Genomic DNA, 24,335 nt, shown 5'->3' on the forward strand with positions numbered 1-24,335 from the left:
GGTGGAATGAGGACATTGCTGCCAAACGCAAGGAATGCATTCGATCAAGAAGAGCGGAGAAACGTGGCAGGAAGAAGAAGAACCACGAAGAGTTGAAGGAGCAGTTCAAAAAAGCAAGACAAGAGCTGGCTAAAGCCATAAAAGCCAGTAAAAGGCAATGTTGGGAGAAACTACTTCAGGAAGTTGATAAAGATCCCTGGGGTAGACCATATAAGGTAGTCATGTCGCGGCTTAAAGGCAAGGCAATGCCCACACCGACATGCCCAAAACTACTGCAGAAGATAGTCACGGAGCTCTTTCCACAGAGGCCAAATTTTGAGTATCGGGTGGAAGTGCTTGAGGACAAGATATCCCGCCGGTGACGATAGAAGAATTGAAGAAGAAGCATGTTCCAAAATAGGAAATTCAAAAGCGCCAGGGTTAGATGGAATCCCTAATATTGCGCTGAAGGCGGCCATTAAGATGGCTCCTGAAATGTTCCGGAGCATGTACAATAAATGTTGGAAAAAGGAGTCTTCTCCACTAAGTGGAAACAGCAGAAATTGGTTCTTCTCCCTAAAGGGAAAAAAACCACCGGACCAACCATCGTCATACCGTCCTCTTGGCATGCTTGACACGGCAGGGAAAATTTTGGAACGCATTATTCATGGTAGAATCGAAGAGGTGGCGGAGAAGTACTTATCGGATAATCAACATGGTTTCCGCAAGGGTCGCTCCACGTTTGACGCTATCGACCTGGTAGTAAAAACTGCAAGAAAAGCAATTGCTGGTGAAAGATGGAAAAGTGGAGAGAAGGAATATTGTTTGGTAGTAACGCTGGACATAAAAAACGCTTTTAATTCCGCTAAGTGGGACTACATTATGGAAGCACTAAAGAAGATAAACGTCCCAGGACACCTTCAGAAAATGATAAGCAGCTATTTTGTAGATCGGATTTTGAAGTATGACACGGAAGACAGACCAAAGGAGTATCAAGTGACTGAGGAGGTACCACAAGGATCAGTTCTTGGGAACATAAGACGAAAGCGGTACTAATCACTAGCAGGAAGGAGGTGGAGATGATAAAGCTTCGAGTAGGAGAATACGACATTACATCCCAGCCGAACATACCTAGGGGTGTTGATTGACTCCCGGCTTAATTTTAAAGCACACATGGAGTATGTAAGTGCAAAGGCAGCCGGAGTAAGGTCAGCTCTATCGCGACTCATGCCCAACGTAGGAGGTCCGAAGCAGAACAGAAGAGCATTACTAGCATCGGTCATTACATCAATTATGACGTATGGCATTGCCATCTGGGCCGATGCATTAACAGCGGAGGAAACTCGAAGGTAAGTTGCATCAATAACCAGATTGAACACCCTTAGGGTAGCAAGTGCATTTCGCACAGTATCGAAGAAAGCTGCAGAAATCATCAGGTATTCTTCCTATAGAAGTTTTGGCAGAAGAGCAAAAACTCATATATCAACACGGAGGAAACTTGGACGCAGATACAGAAGATTTAAAGATAGAAGAGAGACATAGAAACATACAGCGCTGGCAAAAGCTATGGGATGCCTCTACTAAAGGAAGATGGACTCACCAATTAATCCCGCAAGTGGATAAGTGGATCAAACGTAGACACGGTAGTGTAAATTACTACCTGACCCAGATGCTGTCAGGACACGAATGTTTTCGGGTATATTTTTTCAAATTTAAATATGAAGATTCCCCAAAATGCCCATCCTGCACTGAAGTAGACGAAGATGTTAAGCATGTCTTCTTCGAGTGCCCCAGGTTCGAAGTGCAACGACATAAACTAGAGGCAATTCTTGAGCAGGAAATTAAGCCAGAAACTTTAGTCCAGGCAATGCTCAAATCCGAAGAAGCATGGAAGACTATAGTATTATTCACAACAAAAGTACTTAAAGAACTACGTTGCGAAGAACGAAGAAGGACCAAGCAGAAGCTGACGACGCAAACGACGGACTTCGTAGAAGATACGGATATGTAGGCAGAGCTATTAGCTAATGCCTCCCCCCGCGAAGCAATGCCTGACGGCGGTCCTGCAGGGAAGTAAATAAGGCCGGATGTAGGAGGGGTTATTTTTTAATGGGTATTGGTTTTGGCATTCAAGAGCCACACAAGATATGGTCAATGACAACACGACCAGACGAGTTGACTTCATCTAACTCGGCGAGTCCCACACAGCGTACGTAAAAGTATTTTTTTTCCTCTCATTGAAAAAAAAAACACGCACGCACGCACGCACATACACACACAACCAAGGCAAAGAAGGTTTGGAGTCGCTATAAATACTACGGGAGTGACGAACCGTGGGGGTCTTTATCTGTGCCTTGGGAACACACACACACACAAAACTCTCTCTTTCATATCTGCATGTGGGTTTAATATCAAAAAAGTATGGCTTATCATAATATATTCCTGTTGCAAACTGCCATTAGCTGAAACCTGAAACTCATTTTTCCACCCTTTAATGCCTTATATCTCGGAAACAGTCCATTTTTGGGTTTGGTACCCATGGACATTTTTTATCAGCATGTTATAAACTACATTATCCTACATTATTGTTAAATTTGACTGGGACCCAAAACCCATAAGGATCGTTGCGGGATTCTTTCCCCAAAACAAATTTAAGCAAAGCTTAGCAACCGAGCGTAAACCGGAATTTTGCGAGATGTTACGCTTATCAAGAACAATACTTTCGGTTTTCTCGTACTCCCGCAGGTATTACTCTTTAGCATTATCGTCCGCGCATTTAGTCGGCCATTCGCTTGCCTCCTGTTTAAGTTGTAAAAATGAATTTATATATTCGGCGAACAATCCACCCTGCCGTGTTTTGCGATTATATTGACTAATTTTATATCGCCAAATTTTATTTACTTTAGTCACAACCTTTTTGGACGGCCTTGCGTAATTCGCAGCTCACCCACGTACCCTCGAATTCGCGTTCGCTAGGCTCGTGCGTACACTACGTTTGCGAAAATGTTTCACAGCAACTACGACACAGTGCAAATAATAATTTTCCGTGCGCGCGATACGGGAGTACCGGATGAAATAAATCGCGCGGAGGAAGTATCGTACAGCGTACGAGACCTTCGACGGTGTCAAAATTATAATTCGGAGCCGTACCGATTAAAGTTGAACATTCATCGCCGATATAAATGTCGGGATGACCGATAGGGAAAGCACCCGTCTTCAATGCATATGGGTATAACGAACATACGTCTACGTAGCGTATTTTCTTCGCGTATTTTTTGTGATTTTACAGAGTCGCGATATTTCCCGTACGTCCACCAAAAAATGCGTCGCAAGGATCGAGCGGTGCTGTTTTCACCATCGGATGACTCTCGAGAAATTCGCGCATCTCACGATTATCCCGCATTTCTCGATCAAAGCTACACTCCCACTTTTCAGTCAGCGTGTACCCATACTGCCGAAGTCGCCACGAGATTGCGAGAGTTCGCTCGTATCGCGAGTCAATCGTATCTCTACGTTCCTCAGCCGACGAAAGCGATCTATTGCGATTTATCGGAAAGCACGACGTACATCCGTGCCAAAAGTAACCGTGGAATTGCAACACGTGACGCGACGTTACTCCCGTTTCTGATGTTTCTTCATAATAACCATCGACGAGTGTGCCATCGATCGTACGGTATTCGCGCGCACGTCCTGCGTGGTTTATAAGATGACCGAGCTCGCGCTCCTTCCATACCAACCACTGTAGAGCTTTGCGCAAATGTATGTTCGCTTTTCTGTATCCGCCCGCTGGAATGACGCCTATCGTATTCGGCTGTAAAAAGTTTTTCCGAAAAATTGTCATACACGTTGAAGCAATAGTTGTACATTCCTCGAACGGACATACATTTCCGCGAGCTATAAAAATTTTTCTAAACACCATGCACGCTCGTCGAAGTATATCAACATCGGTACGGCAATATTGTACTATCTCGCGTTGAAAATCAAACACGGTGTGTTTTAATCGCATGTCCGTATGCCACGCGAGAAAGCATTCGCGCTTTTTCGATTTCATGGTTTTGGGAGAGTAATAATGCGCGTCGGGTAATGGCCCGAAATACATTTGATTTTCGATAGTATTGAATAAATGCGGAAAAATGCCTTTACCCGATGTATCCTTCAGCCCGAAAGCTTTCGGCAAATCGGATAATCGCAATTGGCATGTAATTCACGCTATCGATAAACTTTGTATGTCCAACTGTTAATACGACGATTTTTGTTCCGTTCAAAATCACTTTCGGCACGAGATTGACACGATTTTCTACGATATATTTCAAAATAAATTGAGCGTCGAACGCTTTCGCATTGTGGGCTATGCAAATTATCTGTTTGAAATATTTCGTCCTTCGCGTAGCAAAATCGACAAAATATTTCACCGGATCATTACGAAATACAAACTCTCGCATCCCGCACCAGCGACAACGCACAAAGATATCATTGTTTTGCGCGCACGCTTCGCAAATTTGATGCGCGACGCAAAGTGTCGAGATGTGTCTTTTTACGGACGTCATACCTTTGAGCGTCTCGTCCTGCCGTGTTTCAAAATCATAATACGAATGCTACGCGTCCTTTTCTATCTGTCAATGCCAATTTGCTTGTTTTTTTGTTATCAATTATGCTTTCTTTCTCCTCGACGGATACACCTACCGTCGCTTCTACCTCTGGAGGATATGTCGACGACAACGGCTCGGTAGATGAATTAACGTCGTTGCGAAGAGGTCTCATATAACACAAATGATTTCGAGGTTGCTCCGAATGGCATAATCTGCAGTAAGAAACGCCGCATTCGTGCTTCGCTTTCGCTTTAACTATACATCCACATTCATTGCAAAATCGTATGACGCTACAAACACTCGCGAGCGATTTACCGTCATAAGATTTTTCCCTACAATGACGCTCAAAACACGAAGCACCGAAAAACGTCCGATTGCATGTATCACATTTTACTATTCACGCGTCGTCGGAGTGTTCGCACGGCGGCGCGGTAAAACATCGCGGACATTTATTCGAGCACCGGTGACCGCCACCTCTATTGTTCCGGAAGCGTACATTACACGTTACACAAAAATTACGAGAACCCGCAGCGGCTTTTAAATTTAATATAGGGTTAAAATGACGCGAATTCTCATAATACATAATATTTAGTCGATGAGAGGATTCACGCCCAAGAGAAGCGAGTATCGCTGTTCCGTCATAGTACGGTTTCGTACCGTGACCGAAAGTAATAAAATTATATACAACGATAGCGACATTGTCCGCGGCAAGATATCGCTGGAAACGCTCAATTTCATGAATCTCGCAACCCTCTTCGAGAATTATTACTCCGGCTTTTCTAGTTAATTCCAACGCCTATTCGCGTTGTAACTTCGATTGCGGATGTCTTACTCTATTTCATTTCTCGTGCAATTCCCCCGTACGTATATTACCGCGTTCGCAATAAGTTTGCGCTACTACGAGGAAGCGCGGAAAACACAAGTTGTCGAAATTATGTATTTCGACTATTGAGCGTTTCGCGATATTTTTATGCGTTAATGCAACGCGGCCGCAATCTGAAGAAACAGCGATGTTGAAAATGCGTATGTTAAACTGCTCCGCGATATCAAGTCCTCTCGCGCTCTGTGCTACCGCGGTCACGAGGCCCCAAATATCCTCGTGAGTCAAATCGCGCACCGAACGAAAAGATAATCCCGCGGAACCGTGCGATAAATTCAGCGAATCAAATGATAAACCTACGTAATTTCCTGGTTCACTTGAATTTATTGCATACGCGTTAATTTCGCGAAACGCATTTTCCAAAGACCAATAAATATCCCCGCCTTCAGGTAACTGTCGTATCGCGAATCTCGCTTTTCTCTCGACTATCCCAAATCTTCTAAACTGCCGCGCGTTTTCTCTAATTAAATTTATATAATTAAAACGATCATCGACCTGTCGATGTTGATGATGTTGCTGTTGTTGCTGTTGTCAATGCTCTTCCCCCCCCCTCCCACCTTCTCTTCACTCTCCTCCGTCTCCAGGGAAATATCGTTGCGATTTTCTGTAGTGTTGCTCCCTCCACCGTCTCCGCCTCTTTGTACTAAAAAAAAAAAGAAAATTGTAAAATTGAATATAAATTATATAAATTATATAAAGTACTGTTATATTGCTTTTATTTTTATGCTCAAATTTAATCTTTTACACAACTATTGACATTATTATTTGGCGAGATAACTCACTTTTTGACAATATCCGGTCTCGAGTAACGCTTCCGTACTCTCGAAGCTAATATTCCGGAGAATAATTAATTTGTAAGCGACGAATTGCTAAAAATTTAAATTTATTTATTAAATTCAAACATAAAAATTTTGGAAAAAGTAAAATAATTTGTAATAAATTTGATAAAAGGCTGTTAAGAGCAGTAAATATAAAAATTCAAATTATGTTAGACAGAAAGTCATATATAAAAATAATATTTCTTAATATAATGTTTACTAATAAATTACAATAAAAGGTGACAAAAAAGAATTAAACATAAGTACTTTTTAAATACAAATATAAAGCAAACGTTTCGGTCAATATTTTGACCATTATCAACGCTGATTAAATTCTGAATTTAACAAATAATAAACGATGTCATAACGGTAATATATAAATCAAGTATAGTAAAAAACGTCATAAAGTATGTAACGCATTAAAATACAATAATGATTAACAATTATTATCGTAAGGGAAAAAGAGAACATGATGTAAAAATGCAGAAAAGCGATATTCCTTCAACATAGTAATAATGTGATGGTTAAAAATCTTAAATTGTGTTTCTACTCCGGTTATTAGACCCGATAGACACATAATGATTTGAATCCTATAATATTATTAGATATTTATTGATTTATTTAAGCTTAATAGGTTGTACGAAAATTAAGAAGTTTGTAGACTTACATATGATTAGATTGCACCGTAAAAGCAATAGTGTAGGAGGAACATCGATTCTTGAGGTCCGCACACTTATAATGTCACAGACAAAATGATCGAAAGGTGAAAAATAAGCGGAGTTAACTTATTATATTTGTGTATCTATTTTCAGAGTTTCGGTAGTTTGTCAATACTGTCTATATATGTGTCAGGTAAACATTCTGTGTCCGTTTGCAAGTTGAAACTATTTGTTTGTCTTTTAATGTAAATCATCTCGGAGATTGATCTTTTTCCGAGGATACTTTCTTTATCAAGAATTTTTACTTCATTCCATTTAAATTTGTGGTTGAAATCGAGCCTATGGTTAGTTATAACAGATTTATTTATTGTATTTTTATTAATGTCAAGTTTATGTTCCAAAATCCTAGTACTTAATTTACGTCCCGTTTGGCCCACATATGATGCATTACAGTCAGCACATTCAATTCTATAAACAATATTGGTATTGGAAAAAATTGAAACTTTATCTTTATGCACTTTAATGTGTTTGTTTAACTTATTTAAACTGAAGTAAGAGAGTTTTGTATTAAGATTCTTTGTGATATTTTTAAATTGTTCAGATATGGTTGGTAGATATGGAATGGTCTTCCTGCTCCTCAAGCGCCTCCTCTTCTTCCTGCTCCTCAAGCGCTTCCTCTTCTTCCTTCTCCGGTTCCTCTTCCCGCTCTATTAATATTATTATAACATTAGAAATTTTGTTATAAAAATAATACATATATATTTTACAAGTTTTATATTACTTTGTATATTCAAAGTCGGTTGTTTTGTAAATCTATATTTTTTAAATATCACCTTATCTGGTGTAAATATTAAGCTATCCGCTGGGCTTACGACGATGATAGAATCGTATATAGAATCGTCGTCGTTGGCATCGTCGTTAGCTTCGGGAATAACGATGTTAGCATCATCGTCGTCGTCGTCGTCTGAAATAATATATTTATACATTAAGTTTCTTACTATATTTTTTATATTTCTTTTTAAAATATTTTATTATTTCTCTAAAATGTTAACTTACCCGCTATATCGACAACAATTGGAACCGGATTTTCCGCCGGCAGTATTCAGGCTCTCTCCCTTAAATATTTAATTTTTAACAGTAACTGTTATATATATATATATATATTTTTTTTACAAATAATTATATATTTTACGCGCATATAAACTTACGTGAGGGTCTTGCCTCGGACTCTTCTGCCGCTCGCCTCTTTTGAGAGGGACGAATTATTGCAAGATTTACTGGAGAGTTCGCTAAGGATTATTAATAACGATTTAGGCTTATAATGCAATCACCGGCACGTTAAAAGTATATAAAGTAATTACCTCTTATTTCCATTCTTCGTTAGTTCGCCAGCAGATAGGCGGCATATCCGCCAACATCCTCTTCTTTGTGCCGCAAATCTTTGCGAAACGATATAACTTCGGCGGCAATGTTCAATAATTCCTTATCACCTCCGAAATGCCCCAATCTGTACAGAACTCCGAGTAAGGAGTTTGAGATTGAATACGCGAATTTCTCGAAAATATAAAAGTTATTATCCCGATCTTCTGTCAGGCGGGGCAGATACGTCTCCAGCTTTATCTCCCGCGATAAATTTGCTGCCAAATTTATGCACGTCGATATCAGCATTTTCTGAGCCGACATTTTCACTTGCACTTAACTCGCAACACGTGACAATAACACAAACGCGTACGTTCGAGGAAACTGACAATCTCGAGCAATGTCGAACTTAAAATGCACATTTTCTTTTATACTGCGGGAAATTTATATTTCATTTCCCGTCGAAAAATTTGACATTTTCCCCCGTTTAGATTTTAAAAGAGCGGGAGAATCGAAAAAAAATTTCAATTTTCTCGCTAGCGATTTCTTCGTTTTTCACGAAGGAGGGGACGAAGAGTATTCTTAATCTAGTTTACTCACCTATCGGATAATACTTTTCTTAAATTCTCGGTATTTCTTAAAACTAAAATATTTCTTAATTTGTTACCTACCTTTGGAATGTGCTTTTTTCTTCACAAATAGGCGTGACAGAAAAATTTTTAGTTATTTTATTGGCGAGCGTCAATTTCCTTTCTGGCAAATATTTCAGATGGTGTTATTAAGTTTTACAACTATTTTCTAAGTGTAGTTCGAAAAATCGTAAAATATAATTTATTTTTTATTTTACAAGATACAATAAACTACAAAAGATCAAAAGGACTGATTTTTTATCCCGTCATATATTGGTGCATGTATTAAATCTCAGACCTTTTTTTTGACGAAGTTTATTGGTACTCCAATTTTTATCCTATTCAGGCGTTCTCGAACTCGTAAATCCCTTGCTATATTTTAAAAGGATAAAAAATATTTTCAAATCAAATCTTCCGAGCGTTTTCTTTTTGTTTAATACATGTTTGTTTAAACATAAGAATTCGATTTGACATGAAAAATTGATTTTTTGTTTATTCATTTACACACACAGATTTTTCTTTCGTCCTCTTCTCGCGTTACATGATCTCGTTTCTAGAAATTTCTAAATATTTCTAGAAATTTTTTATTTAACGCGTACAGGTCTGAACATGAAAAATCATAATTTTTTACGTAAAATACGTCTTCCCCACTTTTATTTTTTAAATTTTTGCGAGAGAGGGAGAACGGTAATATAAGCGAGTCGACAAGTCGTTCTTCCTCATTCATTCGAGTTCGAGTTTACAGAAATACAAGTTCAAGATACGAAGAAAGAATTTCTCGTAGTTTTGCCATTTTACCGGGTTGTCCTGACTATTCGTGAAATTTTACAAGTGAAAACAATGGTTACGCGCAAGGAAGTATTCGGCTTTGCGAAAAATCTGATCGCAATCGCGATATTCGCAAAATAACTAACAACGACGGCATCGATAACGCCAGAAGTCACGAACAACGTTACTTATTGTTATCGACGACGTACAGACTTAATTCTTCTCACACTGAGAAGATACATGTTGGATTGCAGTCAAAGAACAATGGCGGCTTCATGCCGATTGTTAAATTAACGGGCAATTACGCCGAAAGAATTTGTTTCGACCTCAACACGTGGCATCAGTTTCAAATCAATATGAAACATATGAATCTATATTTGAATGAGAATTTAAAGATTAAACCAGATCCTATTATTATCGAGAATATTTCGATCATCTTCACTACTGCTTACGGAGCGAGGGCTGTACTGGTGGCATACAAGAAAAACAAGGATCATGCAACGGAAGATAAAGCGGAAGAAGAAGAAGAATCTCAACCGCCGTTGAAAAAACAAGACTTACGCAGTTGCAATAGTGATGCAGAAAACTACTTTTCTCGGCTTGGAACATATTAGAAAATGCGTGGATGCACATTTGATGCAACTAGTTTCCATACTGTCGATACTGTTGATGCAACTGCGAGATATTTAATTAATGAAATATAATTAAAACTTCCCTTGTCTTACATTGATCGTGAAATTATAAAACTTACTATCAGAGGCAATTATCAGGAAATTAAACGTAATGTACAAACGCAAATAAATAACTTAACATTTTTAGATGTTTACTTTAACATTGTATTTGTAAAATTACTTACGCTTCGATTTAATGAAATTCTTCGTATTATTTTGCTAAAACGCAAATCTTAATTTTTTATTAAAAAAATATTACTAATAAATGAAATTGTTTTTATCTTAAGGGGATGCCGGAGTGTTGGCCAAACTCTATGGCATCTCTCTAGTAACTTTATACCGCGCACATGTGCACTAGCCAAAGATGGTTCCTATCTAGATATTAAGTAAGCTAAGTTCTTCCTCACCGAACACACTCTCTTTTGTCTGCCTTTAATACTGTGATACTGTCTGTTACCAAAGAAGAAATAAAGTATTTTTTATACATATAAAAAATATACTCATCACATACTTATCGATCCGAGACGCCTCAGCAGTGGTTTCCAAATAGTTATTATATATCTACCTGCATCCAAGACGCATGAGCAGAAATCTCTTTCCCGCTAAATATATATATATATATACACGTGCACGAGCGCTACAACTCCGACGGGTTAGCGCCTTCATTTGAGTGGAACTAAAATTGTCGATAATTACCGAGAATTTTAATTCCGCTATTATCGATAATAATCCATATATGTCAAAAAGCCATTTTAGTGTGTTCAACATATTGAAATCAGACAACATAATATATTTTTACTGTTGAATCATCTCGCACACGCATCTAAGCGTGTCAATGACAATAAAACATACATATACAGTGGCGGATTTTGGTTTCTGCCGCCCCTAGGCTGAATCAAATTTGCCGCCCCTTAATGACAGTAGAGCAAGGGGAAATTTTTTTATTAATTAAATAAGAAATTGATAATAAAATAGGAAACGGGTATCTTATATATAAGATTCTCTGAATAATAATAAATAACACACTCCATTAATTTTAAAAAATCTTTTTTGGAATATAAAATAATCAGCTTAAATCTTAAACTTAACTTAAACTAATCTTTGGAAATCAGGAACTACATTAACAAAACAATTTTCTTGTTTAAAAAAAGAATATCAAAGTTTAAAAAAAATGTCGCCTCGCTTTTATTTTGGCAAACGAATAAATAACGTCATCAAAAGATATTCTTGACATTATTTCCAACTCAATTGACAGAATTGCCGATGCGTTTAATCTATCTTATGACATTGTAGATCGCATATAATTTTTTATTCGTCGTAAGCACGAAAATGAACGTTCACCCGTACAGTTTGAGGATGCTTTAGTTCTAAATATTCTTGCTGCAATATTCACATTCGGATACACATCGTATAAGTCATTTTTATACATCCATGTGCATATATCTTGCACTGACACGGATATATTTTCGGGCAAGAGTAATTGTTCACGCAAATGTATTATAAGAATTCTTCAACAATACTGACTTCAATATCATCTGGAAAGCTTTCACAGACGCGGATAGCATATTTTCTTATTTCTGCTGAACTCAACTCTCTTAATTTGATGAGCACAATGAATCTATCATATATAATTTCATACCCAGAACACCGTTTTTCTAATTCAATTCGTAAACTATCTAAAATTACGAGGAATGTTTCAATTCAAAAACGATCTCTGCTGCTGAACGTTTCATCAGCATCGCCATCTCGTGATTCGTCAAGTTGCAATTTTCTTTTCTTTATTCGGGATTTACATCTTTCATATTTCTGCTCATTTGACAATAATTTCGCTTTGTTCTCAAATTCATCAAAGTCGTTTCTAATCCTTTGGACGAAATTAATAAAAGACTTATACAATTCTAAAACAATGGAGATATCAATATCTATACTTTGTAGTTTCTTGCTTGATGCGTTTAATCTTGAAAGTAAAGTACTCCAAAATACAGCCATAAACGCGGTTTCCAATCGTTCTAAACGAATTCGCAATCCCTTTGCTTCACTTCTGATTATATTTTTTTCTACTGCGTTATTTTCAATGAAGGATAAAGCTTCAATAATCTCCAACCAAGATTCATTCAAACTTCGGCAAGCGTCATCTCTAGCAGACCATCGTGTTGTTGACAGTCGCTTTAGTGTTAGTTTGGCTTTTATATATGATTGTAATATTTCCCACCGGTATGTGGATGCCGAGAAAAATTTAAAAAGTTCCTGGAGGACACCGAAAAAATTTGTTGCTTCAGTACAACAACTTGCGGCACAGTTTCCTACGAGATTTAAAGAGTGGGCAGCACATGATACATACTCAGCTAAAGGATTTAGTTCTTTGATTTTCATCTGAAGTCCCGAATAAGCACCAGACATATTAGCAGCATTATCATAAGATTGGCCTCTACAATTAGATATGTCAATTTCCAAATCAATAAGTATTTTACTGACGGTTTCTGCTAATTCCTGTGATTTATGTCCTGTATTTGGAAGAAACGTAATAAAACGTTCTACTGGTGAACCACATTCTTGAACATATCTTATAATAAAAGACAACTGATCGATATGTGATATATCGGGGGTAGAGTCTACTATCACAGAATAATATTTCGCTTTTTTAATTTCCGCAAGAATAGTCTTTTGTGTTTTCTTGGCCATTAGCTGAACTAATTCTTCATAAATCGTTGCAGATAAATAATTAGTGTGCCTACTACCTGGATTACCATACCTTTTAATATGTTCGGCCAAAAAAGGGTCAAATTGTGAGATCAATTCCAGTGCCATAAGAAAGTTTCCATTTTTGAGTGATCCAAACTTTTCTTCGTGACCTCTCAGTGGAAGTGCACGAGAAGAAAGTGACCTCACAACAGCTACTACTCTTTGTAACACTTTTCTCCAATAAGATATTTCTTCATCTAATTGCTTTATTAACGTTTTATCAACTTGTGCTATTTTGTTTCCTTTTATTTTTAATGTTTATGAAGTTAGCACCGCCATTTTGGAAAACAAAAAAAATCAAAGTTGTGCTAGATTGTGTTAGGCTTGTGCTATGTTGTGCCGCAAACCGCACTTCGATATCTCAAAAAAAGAAGCGAAAATTGAAAAAAATCGTTTTTAAGGCCCAACACCGCCATTTTGTCAGAATGAAAAAAACACAATTGTGCTAGATTGTGCTAGACTTGTGCTAGTTTGTGCCGCAAACCAAAGTTCGATAACGCAATTAATTTATTAGAAAATGGCAATTTAAAAAATAGTCGCAGCACCGCCATTTTGAAAAACAAAAAAAATCAAAGTTGTGCTAGATTGTGCTAGGCTTGTGCTATGTTGTGCCGCAAACCGCATTTCGATATCTCAAAAAAAAAGAAGCGAAAATTAAAAAAAATTGTTTTTAAGATCCAACACCGATTCTATGTCCATAATTCGGCTTTTCAATTACCCGACGAAGACAGTATTGCATATCTGAGTTGTGCTAGCCTAGCACAAGTCAGCACAACTGTCTATTTCCTCAGCACAGCGATATTAAGGACACTTTACTCTTGAGTGCGACTCTTTGCGCTCGCATTCTATGTCCATAATTCGGCTTTTCGATTATCCGACGAAGATAATATAGCATATCTGAGTTGTGCTAGTCTAGCATAAGTCAGCACAATTGTCCATTTTCTCAGCACAGCGATATTAAGGGCACTTTACTCTTGAGCGCGACTCTTTGCGCCCGCATTCTATGCCCATAATTCGGCTTTTCGATTATCCGAAGAAGACAGTATTGCATATCTGAGTTGTGCTAACCTTTTTTTTTTTTACGTCAGGAATGTGTTCAACACATACCCTCCACTTCGGGGGAGGCTTCGGGTTATGCGGGGATGGGAGAGGGCAGAAGGCCCAACTCCCGACCCGCTAAACCTGACGGTGGTTCTCCTGGCGCTACTCGGAGGCCCCGGGAATCGCTTTCGCATGCAGCCGGGGCCTCCGAAACGCCGTGACGCACCCCTTTCAGGTGCGTCCCCTCCGTTTGACGGGTTAAACCCGTCAGGCAGAGAGGAGTGGGGACCACCACCACTCCTCTCTCCTCCTTGGAGAGCCGCGTGCAATGAGTTCAAGGGCCCCCGCCCTTGATACTCTACGACTCTCCCGTCTCAGGTGTTGACGCTCCTTCCGCCCCCAAAGGGGGTTAGGATTCGGCGCCAACACCCGAGACTTCTCCCGGGAGACTCCCTCCATAAAGGAAGCCTCCCTCAGCGGGAGGGAGGGGACGCTTGATCCCGCCCTAGGGGCGTCCCCTCCGTTCCGCTTCTCCTGTTACATTTCTCCCCCGGGGATCAGGCGAGTTGTGCTAGCCTAGCACAAGTCAGCACAACTGTCCATTTCCTCAGCACAGCGATATTAAGGACACTTTACTCTTGAGCGCGACTCTTTGCGCCCGCATTCTATGTCCATAATTCGGCTTTTCGATTATCCGACGAAGATAATATGGCATATCTGAGTTGTGCTAGCCTAGCACAGGTCAACACAACTGTTGATTTATATGCAATACCGTCTTCGTCGGATAATTAAAAAACCAGCATAACTGTTGATTTCCTTAGATTGATGATGTTAAGAGTACTAAACAACAATTTATATGAGTCTCGCCTTGGCTATTGAAGAGATTATAAAATTTCTTTATCAAGCTCCAAACAAATCTGTCATTGCGGAAACTAATGCCCGCACGATCGACGTTAAGATCGATCCTTATCAAGATTTTCGATTGATAAGGAGAATTAAGGAGAATTGCGAGTTAAAAACCCCAGGTTAAACCAATGCTCGGTTACTCGATATATGCAACTTCCGAGAATATACTTACTTAAGATTATAAGGATAGATTATACGGCAGTAATTGAACAGAGGGACTAGCACTTTCATCACCACTCGTTTCAGTCGATAAGCGTTTTTCTTCTCTCGCGTGCCAGTGACTATCCTCTTCAGATTGTCGTTGTTGCTCCAACAACCGTTGTTCCAGTAACTTTTGTTCATTGTCAACACCACTGTTAAAACTGTCGATCGGATTGGCGCTACGCAATTGCGACTGCTCCGTCGTATTCTGTGGTTGTCGGGAGGGTTTTGGTGACGGCACATCATCTGCACCCCAGGACATGGCTTGTACTCTTCTGTTCTCTCGTCTTATTGTCTCCTGCTGCTGATGTTTCTCTTTTATCAAGATCTCATGAAGTTTCTCTAATTTCTTTAAAAGTTGGTCTCTTGCTAGATTCGTAACTTTAACATAAAGACATCAAGAAGTATAATCGTGACAGGCAGTGATTGGGAAGCACGAGTCGTTCTCCATTCTCCAGTTTACATAGCACTTCATTACTCTTCAAACCTTGGAATGGTTTGACGCCTAACATTAAAATCTCCCACATACATACACCGAACAATCCAAACGTCGGACAAAGTTGTAAATCTTCGAAAGTTTATGTTTTCTGGTGTCATCCACTTGATTAGGTAGTTTACACTTGCTTGCGGTATAATAACTCTGATCTTCCACTCATCTACTGAGGTCGAAATCTGCCAACGTAGATTATTGAGCAGAAAAACGGTGCTGAGTTGAGAAAAAAATCTCTCTAGGAAATCATTTTTTTCGTTAGAGCCAGTGCGGAAAAGTAAGACTTAAGGAAAAAGAGACCGCCAATATCACGAAAGTAAATTTCGAATTATAAAAGATAGATGTAAAACCTAATATATCGAGACTGTGGCAATTACTGGAGCCACCTAACGGTGCTCATGTCGTGGACGGAAATGGCAAAATCCTTCCACCGAGTTCGGCAGTTTTTAAAGATCTTTCTAAGACATTGATAGCCGAATACCCAACTATGACCCCAAAAAATATTTACACAATAATTCTAAGTCGTAGGTACAATGTTTACGACCGATTAGTGGCGGCTCTTGATATCGTCAATGCTGACATATCCACGAAATCGAAAACGCTCGACTCAACAGGCAATAATAGCATTAGTGGTGTCATTGTGTTTACCATTGATATCACTGAATTATGGCCAAAAATTCAACCTGAATCGATATCATATGAATTCCAGGATGGAAGAAAACGCGATTTATATTGCTTGAGAAGACACTCGTGGACCAGTATATTATATGAAAAGATATGGGCGGAAACTAGAATGCCATGTGCTATTTCTTTCCGTAACGCGAAAATTTCCGAAACTGGTATTTTTGCAACAATCTCAGGAAAATGTTCTGAGTGTAAGTGTGAGTTTCTTGGGCGTGTTGCGAACGAACCCCAACCAGACATTAGCATACTTATGGAATACACTATTCAGGGCTTTGATCCAGTCGTGAAACACGTTAAAAAACGGCAGCTCAGAGGCAAAACGCGGACCGCTGTCGCCAAGCAATTAGTTGAAGGCAACAGACTGCCTTGCCAATGGCGCCGTGCAGAAGCAGACAGACTAATGACACGCTTAGGCGAGAAAGAACCACCTCATCTATACAGCGGTAAGGTACTCCGCAAAGCCAAGCAAGAGCGACAGGATAAACTCTTAGATATTCAATCTGAGAATGTATTTGAAAGCCTCCATCTAATGATGTACAGCGAAAAGTTTAATGGCGCGATAAAAAGAATCGGCCTTAATCCACTGATAGTTATGTACTGGTCTAAGGAACAGGAAGCAGTGTACGACCACTATCACGATACCGTGTATATTGACGGTACAGGATCTTTGGTAAAAAAGTTGAAACTGCCAAATGGAAACCTGTGCCCGCACATATACTTATATCAAATCGTGACACAAGTAGGTAATAAGACTGCACCTATCGTCCAAATGTTGTCTTCTGCGCAGAGCACTGACGACATTCTGATGTGGTTACGAGTATTTTTGAAGACTGTCCATGCAAAATGATCCGTGATTCGTGTGCCCAAAGAATGTGTTACTGATTTTGATAAGGCACTTCTTGAAGCAGTAGCGCAGGCATTCGGTCAAGTACTCAGCCTCAAACAATATTTAATGATTTGCTTTGATCTTTTGATAAACAACACTGATACGTCCATGAACAGAATACCTCCATGCCTCATACGGCTCGACGTTTGTCACTTCTCAAACATGCTCGCGAGATGGAAATGCTTCAGTGACAAGCATCCTCAAGTACGGAAATTTTATTTGAGGGCAGTGGCAATATTACGAAAGCAGGAAACCTTGGAGAAGTTTACGAAAATAACGACAGCAATTCTGATGCTAGCTCTGAATCATAACGGGCAACCCGGTGGACACGTGGAACAATCACGGAATTTTCTTGCTGGGGAGATCTGAGGATCGTCATCAGTTGAAGTGGAAGATGACATACACGACGATAAGGGAACAGAAGAGATTCCGCATCCTGAGATTGATGAGAATTATATGGTGAACTCGAACCTCCATCAATGGATAGAAACGCTGTACGGAGACATTCTCGAACGGATCGAGGCTAAAAAGAACACTATCGAGATAAACGGATATTACTGTCCTAAATTCGCTAAAAAGTTGAAAGCATTGCTCATGTATTTTTCTCTGTTTACCGAAGTTATGCGCGGTGTATTTCGATCGGTCAACGCCACATCTGCAGCAATCGAATCCGAATTCAATGATCTGAAACATCGTACGTTCAAGAATATCTCCTTACCATTGCGCGTGGACAAATTTGTCGCGCGACATATCTTTTCACTACCAGGGAAGTTAAAGATAGCGATGGCTGATACGAAAATCAATTCGTTTTGTGATTCGATTAGTGAAAATGAACGCGATCGCCACATTAATTCCGAGGTTTCATTTGAAAATCGAACCTGCCAAGAGCAAGAGATATCGATGCTGATAGAAAAGAAGGCAGAACCGATAAAACAGGACGTTTGTCTGATTCCATCGAAAATACCGAATATTACAGTCCCGCTGACAGATGTTGAAGATAAAGAGAACGAGGGAAATGTAATTGATCTTGAAGAAATGCGAGCCGAACACAACTGGCGTAATAAAAACCCAAGCCAGAAAAAAACGTTTAGATACGCGGATCTGTATCCTTGGATTAATACCAGTACGACTTTCTGCACTGACTTACCGATAATTCCCAATGGAAACCGATGCTCAATTGTGCGAGATAAGAAACAATCGTTCATTGTCCGAAACACATGTGGCTTTGACAGTCTTTGTCAAATATTAGCCCTTACAGCATCGCATAATAACGTTTATGGAAACGAGATTAAAGATTATACATCTTCAATCTTCTCCTGTGTGAATGAATTGCTTAAGGCAGGTCTATCGACTAAGTTTTATTCAAGCAGAGTAAATGCCCTCAATATTCCACAACTGAAACAGGAGAATCGTCAGAATCGTCGCAATCGTATCATACAAATCATTGCTACGGCCAACATTGCAGACATGGCGATTTGGATGTTCAAAGATTATCCAAGCTGTATTATAGAAAAACGCTGCGCTACTTGCGAGAAAGAAAGCGTCAAACGCATAATTGTCATGTCTGTCGATTTTGACATGTGGATGAGAGATGGTGCGATCGGTCTTCCTGACGCTCTATGTCGAGGCGACTCCCGGCCCAGACCATGCTACGAAAAGCTTCCGATGTGTGAAATAAAATATGGTCTACACTTAATAATCGAAACAGCCTTCGACGATGATAAGCTGCAACGATTAAGAGACTTTCCAGATCGTCTCACAATGCCGGGGAACGCGATCTATCAGTTAGCCGGGATAGTGGTGTACGAAGGGAGCTACAATCCAAACTCAATAGGGCATTACATAGCGTACATTAAAACTGGCTCTATTTGGCTGTTATTCGATGATCTGAAAGTAAAGGCGAAGCCGCAGAATATCGATAGCGAAATCGAAGTTCAAGCACATTTGTGCATATACGTAAAAGTATAGCTTAACGCCAACACTACACTAATGCGATGAAACTCCATTTGAGAGATACATAAGAGAGATTTCATCATTACTCATATATTTTATCTACAATACAATACGTTTAAAAATTAACAAAAAAAAAACAAAAAGAAACAAAAAAATAATCCTATATTTTATCTACTATACATTTTAAATTCTTATTCATATATCTTATCTACTATAATTATTCATATATCTTAGCTAATATACATTTAAAAAATTAATTAAAAAACAAACAAAAAATAAAAAACAACGAAAAAAAAAAAAAACAAATGGGACACATCTGGTAATACACTAGGATTTCAGCGGTAGCCTCCACGTGGCGTGTCCTGGGCAGGCAAATAATGTACTGGCTAATATCGCTAATAATATTTCTAAGGTTGTGACTAACAATTTTCGATATGTGCTACACCTGAGAAACTAGATGTTTATGAAGTTAGCACCAGATATTGCATATCTGACTTATGCCAGTCTAACACAACTCAGATATGCCATATTATCTTCGTCGAATAATCGAAAAGCCGAATTATGGACATAGAATGCGGGCGCAAAGAGTCGCGCTCAAGAGTAAAGTGTCCTTAATATCGCTGTGCTGAGGAAATGGACATTTGTGCTGACTTGTGCTAGGCTAGCACAACTCAGATATTCCATATTATCGTCGTCGGATAATTGAAAAGCCGAATTATGGACATAGAATGCGGGCGCAAAGAGTCGCGCTCAAGAGTAAAGTGTCCTTAATATCGCTGTGCTGAGGAAATAGACAGTTGTGCTGACTTGTGCTAGGCTAGCACAACTCAGATATGCAATACTGTCTTCGTCGGGTAATTGAAAAGCCGAATTATGGACATAGAATCGGTGTTGGATCTTAAAAACGATTTTTTTCAATTTTTGCTTCTTTTTTTTGAGATATCGAAATGCGGTTTGAGGCACAACATAGCACAAGCCTAGCACAATCTAGCACAACTTTGATTTTTTTTGTTTTCCAAAATGGCGGTGCTAACTTCATAAACATTATTTTTAAGGTTAATATAGATGATTTATGAAAACTGCAATTTTCGTGACATTCTATAGATTTGATCATATTTTTCCAGTTATTGAAACCTTCTTTTGTAAAATAATTTTCCATATTTAATAATTGACATGGTCCACAAAATACACAATTTGTACTTTCAGAATATATGAGCCACGTTCTTGAACTTTTTTCACCATTTAATAATTTACGTTGAAATAAACTCGATGAAAAATAGCGTGCTTGATCAGAATATTCTCGTTTCGATAATTTAAAATCAGCATCTTTATTTTGTATAAATCCGTTGACAGCAAAATAATCGCGAGTTGATTCATTTAATATCCATTTAGCCGGGTCTTTATCGCACGTACTTACGATTTCGTTTATCGTTGTTGTCTCTTTTTCTACCTCTTTTATTATCATGTCATTTTCTTCCTCGCGAACTGTAGTGGACTGATTTATTATAATATCACGTTCAAGTGCTTCTGTTTCACTATTATCATTTCTTGTACTAGCACAAGCAACACTAGTACTGTTTGATTTTGAAAAAAATGATTCTAGTGTAGCAGTTTTTTTCAATACTTTTTCTTCTTTCTCCTTTTTTTCTTTAGCATTTTTTCTAAATTGATAACCGCTTAATCGTTTTCTTCCGTCACTCATCGTTGAACTTTGTAAAAAGTAGATCTATATAAATTCATAAATATATATCAGTTTCTAATAATCGCACAAAACATACTTTTAAAAAATTAATTTTTTCAGATTAAAAAAAATGTTCTAAATTTTTTCTGATTTATTATACATACCTCAAACACTTCTGGAACTATTTACTAGAACGTAATTCGCACAATAATACCATATATTTATGCCATTGAATGTACTGAGGAAAAAAGGCATAGAAAAAAGATTGATTCTTAAAAATGTATTTCAACGCTGTTCATTCACTATTTGCAATGACAATCGAGTCACAAGTCGCTCGCTCCTTCTGTAGGTTAATCTGCATATGCATGTAAGTTTCATTTGTTGGACGCGTGGTCGAATTCAAGCACGCGCCAAACAAATGAAACTCATATGCACATGCACATTCTCTCTCGCGCGCGCGCGCGTTTCCAGTTTATCTTCTCGAATTCTCAACCGATTTTGTTCACATTTTTTTTATGAAATTTAATTACCCCGAGCATATAAAGTCAGAAATGTAGATAGATAGATAGATAGCTATATTTATTGCTGCCCCAATTGTGGATTACAAGGCGCTTTTTTTTTACAGGAGCGTTCCCAAACCTTTCCTTCCTTTACCCTTTTTCCTTAGCCTAAACTTACATCTATAACTTAATCTAATTACATGTTTTTCGCCACGCCTCTCCTCTTCGCCGCCTTTCTCATCTTCTCTCGCATTTCTACCCTACCTACACACACACACACGTCCGCCTTTCCCTAACCTTTCTTATTCTACATTATCTTAACCTACGCAATCTTACATTCTACTTAGCCTATGTTGGACCTCCGCTTCCGGTTACCGTTATTCTTCCACTCCTTTCCTCTCCCTCCCTCTCTCTCTCTCTCACACTCACTCACACACTCACTCCCTCCCTCTCTCTCTCCCCCTTATCCCTACCCTCTCTCATCCCCCTGTCCTCCTTTTACCTCCTTCTCCTTCTCCCCTTCCCCCTTCCCTCTTGCTTCCTCTAACCTTTTTAACCATATTTCCCCTTCCCCCTCCTCTCCTAATATCTCCTTTACCATTTCCTGCCAGCTCTCTTCCCTTCCCCAATCCATACATTCCTCCCACACATGCTCCCACGTCTCTAACCCTCTCCCACATATCCTGCACTTCCTATCCTCCTCCTTTTCCCAATACCTATTTCCCTTCATTTCATTCCCCAGTCTATACCTTGCCATCCTCCTCCATCTACCTTCCGCCCACCCTTTCTTCAAATAGCCCGGAATCCCCTCCCCTTTAATCTGTTTGTACCACTTATTATATTCCGATTTTATCATTTTTCCTACCCTCTCCTCCCTCTGTTCCTTTCCTTCCCATTCCTCAACTTCTTCCCATCTGAACTCCCCCTTTTCCCGTCTTTCCTCTATCTCCCTTAATCCCATCCCCTTACCCTCAAACAATTCCCTTCTTTCTCTCTTTCACCCTGACAATTCCCCTCCTTTTTTTGCCCTTTCTTTAATCTCCCCCAAACATATTCTCGCCAACCATCCTCCCTTACCCTCCTCTAACCTTCTCTCATATCCCCATGCTCTTCTTCCCATCCTTGTCCTTATCTTTTCCCTTTGCAATTCCTCCCTTACCATATATCCAGGCGTTCTCCAATCCACCCCTAACATCCATCTCAGATACCTTTCTTGTATCCTTTCCAATCCCTCTCTCTCTTCCCATCCCCATATCTCCACCCCGTATCCTAAAACCATCCACACTAACGCATCGAAGAGCCACAACCTCCTCCCCCAGTTATTCCCAAATCTCCTCTTACCTATTCCCCATACCTGTTCCATAATTGCTGCCCCTCTCTTTATTCTGTCCCTTACCTGTCCCTCTTGCCCCCCATTCCTTTGAATCACATATCCTAAATACTTGTACTCCTTTACCTCCTCTAATTTTTTTCCCTTCCAAAACCAACTAGCCTTTTTTAACCTCCCTCCCCCCCTTCTTCATCTCATCACCTTCGACTTCTTCTCATTCAGTTCCAGTCCCTTCCCCTCCAGATATCTCCCTAATCTCTCCATCATACACCTCATCCCCCCCTCATCTTCTGCCAACAGCACCACGTCATCTGCGTACGCTAATGTATAGACCTTGCCCTCTCCTAATCTCACACCCCCCCACCTCCCTTTCTCCATTTCCTCCTCCAAGTCCGCCATCAACATGTTAAACAGGAGCGGGCTCAGTGGGCATCCCTGTCTCACCCCCCTCCCCGACCAAAACTTCTCCCCCACCTCCTCCCCTATTCTAACTCTGAACCCTATCTCTCCTAGCACTTCCTCGCACCTCCTCACCGTCTCTTCCTTCACCCCCCTCCCTCTTAACGCCGCCATCAACTTCACTCTGTCCACCGAATCAAACGCTGCTCTCAGGTCCACAAACAGTAGTACCATTTGCTTTCCTTTCCTACTTATTTGTCTGTTTATTAAATAATTTAATACATAAATATTGTCCACCGTTCACATCCCTTTCCTGAACCCCGTTTGATTCGGTGGCAACATCCCTTTTTCCTCTATCTCTCCCCTCAATCTCTCTGCCAACACCGTCGCATATACTTTGTATAAAGACGGTGTCAGAGTTACCCCCTGAACTCCGAAACCTCCTTTCCCTCACCCCTCTTCAAGATTGGCACCACCAGCCCCTCACTCCACTCCCTTATCCACCCCTCCCCCTTCCATATCCTATTGCACAACTCCCATACCCACTTCTCTATTCCCTCTCCTCCAAATTTCCACACTTCTCCCGGAATCCCGTCCACCCCCACCGCCTTTCTTTCCTTTATCCTACCTATCGCCCTCCTAATTTCTCCCTTTTCTATCTGATCTTCCCCTCTCTCCTTCTCCGTCCTTCTTCCTCCCATTATCACTCTCGACTCTACCCCTCCTAATAGATCTCTAAAATATCTGTTCCATTCTTCCATCTCAATCCCCTCACCCATTCCTCCTTTTCCTTTTCCCCTTTCCCTCCTAACCACCTCCCAAACCTGCCCCTCCGTCCTCGCTTCCATTGCTTTCTTCGTCCACTCCTCATTCTCCTCCTCCTTCTTCTTTCTACATAATCTCTCATACTTCTTTTTTCTTTTCCTGTATTCTTCTCCTTTCCCCCCTATTCTCCTCCACCTTTTTAACTCCTTTACCACCTCCCCCTTCTCTCTTCTACACTCCCTATCAAACCACCCTCTCTTTCTTTCCTTCTTCTCCTTTCCTTCTCTCTCATTCCCCTTATCTAACACTTCCTGTATCTTCTTTTTCTTCTCCTCCCACTCTCCCTCTACACCCTCCTCTTCTTGTTCATCCCTCTGCTTCCCCCAAATTTCCCCTATCTTCTCC

The 24,335-nt window shown here is 39.7% G+C and overlaps 2 pseudogenes; one reads left to right on the forward strand and one right to left on the reverse strand.

Moving 5' to 3' along the window:
* Window positions 1-3,262: 3,262 nt before the first annotated feature.
* LOC146723344 (uncharacterized) lies at window positions 3,263-8,299 on the reverse strand (annotated as a pseudogene).
* A 123-nt stretch (window positions 8,300-8,422) lies between these two features.
* Window positions 8,423-10,589, forward strand: LOC146723345 (uncharacterized; annotated as a pseudogene).
* Window positions 10,590-24,335: the final 13,746 nt, after the last annotated feature.

The sequence above is a fragment of the Nylanderia fulva genome, unplaced genomic scaffold (assembly GCF_048542155.1).
Source record: "Nylanderia fulva isolate GAGA-0341 unplaced genomic scaffold, ASM4854215v1 Scaffold205, whole genome shotgun sequence".
Taxonomy (NCBI): Eukaryota; Metazoa; Arthropoda; class Insecta; order Hymenoptera; family Formicidae; genus Nylanderia; species Nylanderia fulva.